The 3,338-nt window shown below is 38.1% G+C and overlaps 1 pseudogene across 1 annotated transcript; it reads left to right on the top strand.

Annotated features, from left to right (window-relative positions):
- The first annotated feature begins 390 nt into the window (after positions 1-390).
- Positions 391-997, top strand: LOC308353347 (eukaryotic translation initiation factor 3 subunit M-like; annotated as a pseudogene). Its single transcript has one exon. The product of its transcript is annotated as a eukaryotic translation initiation factor 3 subunit M-like (transcript).
- The last annotated feature ends 2,341 nt before the right edge of the window (positions 998-3,338 follow it).

Raw genomic sequence — 3,338 nt, 5'->3', positions numbered from 1 at the left:
TGAGCAGAGAGCCCGATGTGAAGCTCCCTCCTAGGACCCTGGGATTATGACCTGAGCCTAAGACAGAGGCTTTAACCCACTGAGCCACCCAGGCACCCCAGGTGTATACTGTTTTTAAGAGTGATTACTCATCCTTTGGAAGTTTAGTGCTCTGTCCCTATGGATTTACCTGTAACCACTTCTCATCTTCCAAAGCATGAAACACCAAAGCTTATTTTGTATATTTAGTTGTTTCAACATTAATGCTGCTATGACAATTTCATAATTCCTTGACATTGATAAGTTAAATTATGAAAGGTCTGTTACATCTAGAGAATATGTTTCCAAAAACATACTTGGTAATAATCAGACTTGAACAATGGATAACAGTACATTTATGACCAGAGGAGAATGGTTCATTGGCTCTCCAGAAAAAGCGTATCAGTAAGTATCGGGCTGTCAAACTCATGTGTGGAATTGGTAGGAAGTTAAACGGAGGACAACACTTCCCAGCTCGGGCTGATGCCCACATGTGTATTATATGAGCCTTGAAAGATCGAGATGCGTTTCTTTCTGACTATCTTCTTACATTAAAACCAGTCAAATTTTGGGAAGGTGAACTTATTCATTCTTTTAACCATTTCTGTGAGCGCTAAATTTGCGTCATATGTCAAGTTTTATCAGAATAATAAAGACGTCATTGATTCACTTGGTCTATTACATGAACGGAATGTAGCAAAAATGAGACTGCTTCCTTTTATGGGAATGGCAGTGGAAAATAAAGAAATTTCTTTGACGCACTGCATCAAGAACTTCAGATTGGAGCTGATGATGTTGAAGTGTTTGTTATTGATATAGTAAGAACTAAAATGGTCTTGTTGTCACTCACGGTACACATCGGACATTTGGAAAACAGCAATGGCAACAACTGAATGACACACTTAACGCCTGGAAACAAAATATGAAGAAAGTGAAAAACAGCATTTTGAGTCTTTCTGAAATTTTACCCTATGTATGAAGTTTATACATAAATTATAAAATAGTTCTTCTGTTTTATATATATATAATAGTGTATACACACACACACACACACACATATATGGCATAAAACAGTTCTTTGAGAAAATCTAAATCATAACAAAACATTATAAACTGAAAAGAAAGAAACCTGAACAGGAAGATTCAGGTGGTCAGAACTCAGGGGAAGAAACTTAGCCTTGCTTTGGCCAAAATGAAAAAAGATATTCTTTATTTTAAATAATATGTATATATGCATAATGAAGATGCCATCTTGAAACTGGTGAGTTGTTGAATATTCAGTGCTAAAATGATTTCAAAATGGTAACTCACATATTACATGGAATTGTACAGATAGCAGTGATCAAATCCTGTGTAATTTCTCCAGAACAAGAAGGAATTAACTGAATGAAAAACAAACAGACAAACAAAACCAATTACAAGAGATCAAGGTGGGAAAAATAAAGTCTCTGAGGGCAGGTTGAGCTCAGCTAAAACCCTGGCTGTGGGATTCTGGACCCATTACCTTCTACATCCTATGGTTCCCCATCTGTAAAATGAGGATACTGGAAACCCCTTCAGGGAAGTTGGTACAAGGATTAAGCGAGGTTATTGCCAAGCACAAGGCTAGCATATAGTAGGCGCTTAACATTTTTTGTTTCATCTTTTCTTTCCCTTGCTTTTATTTTCCATAAACACGGAAAATCAGCAGCAGCATCCTGGCCTCTATTGCTTATATTGGTATATGATAATAAGTGCCCTGATTAAATTTCTCCCTCTATCCTCATTGAGAGCCAAATCACTTCTAAATCATTCCTCATAATTTTATATATATTTCTTATTATCATGATACAAAAGATGTCTGGGAAAGCAAATTCTACAATAATTATCAGCTGCACACAGTATTTTATTTCCTTCCCATCATTAATATTTTCAATATTACGAGACAGAAATCCTTTGCCTTCACTTAATCACATTTTTCCTCCTGTCATCGATATAGATGTTGGTCAATCGATCCTCAAACCACATAATCTTTCTTTATTTCTTCTGCAACAATGTTCAGATGGGAACGATACAGGTCACCTCATTTGTTCATACAGAGGTCATAAGAGTAGTTGTGGAAGATTTCAGGTACTTCCTTGATAGGCATATAGTTTAAAAAGTATGTGGCCTCATTTCAACATAGTTTCCATAAGGAATTAAAGTGAAAATCTAACTATAGGAATAGTAGTTTTAGTATTTTTGTGAATTCGGATGTGTAAGACTATTTTCAACTACATGAAAACCATATATTTTCAACTATATTAGCTACTGTGGAAAAGCACTGGAAACAGGCCAAAAAAAAAAAAAAAATCAGCTCGATTCAAAACTAGAAAAATATACTGGGGTCAAGGAGCCCATGAAGTTTCTTTAGCAGGGGAGACAAATTACCAGGATCTGGATTTCAGGAGACAATTCTGGAAAAGGGCTTAAATTCCTTAGGTCAGGCAGAACCTGATGCATTACAAAGTGTAGCCAAAATGTCAGATATTAGAATCTATCTAAAATGAATATTCTTGAAGATTTTATTTATTTATTTATCTTAGGAAGAGAGTGAGAGCATGTGAGCTGGGAGAGGGGCAAAGGCAGAGGGGAGAAAATCTCAAGCAGACTCTGCACTGAGCACAGAGCCTGACAGAGCTCCATCCCATGACCCTGAGATCATGACCTGAGCACCAAACCAAGAGTAGGACACTTAACAGATGGAGCCACCAGGCACCTCTACATTTAATTTTTTAATGTCGAAATGTAGTTTGATCAAAAAGCGGATCCTAAAAAGACAAAACTGTCATATATGTGGTGGAAGGAAGTATGGAAAGGGTCTTTTCTTCTCTGGATTCCTTCCCTTATAGCTTAGCTTTCTCTCCTCTCCTCTCTTCTCTTAGTCCCTCCCCTGAACTCCTCTCTTTCTCATAAAACTATTTATTTAAAATGTCACTCGAGGGGCACCTGGGTACCTAAGTTGGTTAAACGTCTCCCTTAGGCTCATGATCCTGGCTCTTAGTACGGAGTCTGGCATGGGGTCCCCAGCTGCGCAGGGGGCCTGCTTTTCCCTTTCCCCTCTTCCCCTACTCCACCCCCAACTCCCACTCCTGCTCTCTCTCTCTCTCTCTCTCAAATAAATAAATAAAATCTTTAAACATTAATAAACAATGTCATTCAATTGCTGTTGCAGAGATTCTGAAACCTTGGAGAAATCGAATGCCATGGGCTGCTGTCTCATGGGTGCCTCTGATGACTGGTCCGACTCCAAGTCCACCAAATTTAGCAACAATCAGAGGCCCTGTAGCCTCACTAAGGGA

This window comes from Martes martes, assembly GCF_963455335.1.
Source record: "Martes martes genome assembly, chromosome: 12".
NCBI classification, from domain to species: domain Eukaryota; kingdom Metazoa; phylum Chordata; class Mammalia; order Carnivora; family Mustelidae; genus Martes; species Martes martes.
Note: the sequence above shows the minus strand (reverse complement) of the source record. Positions and strands in the feature narration are given on the sequence as shown.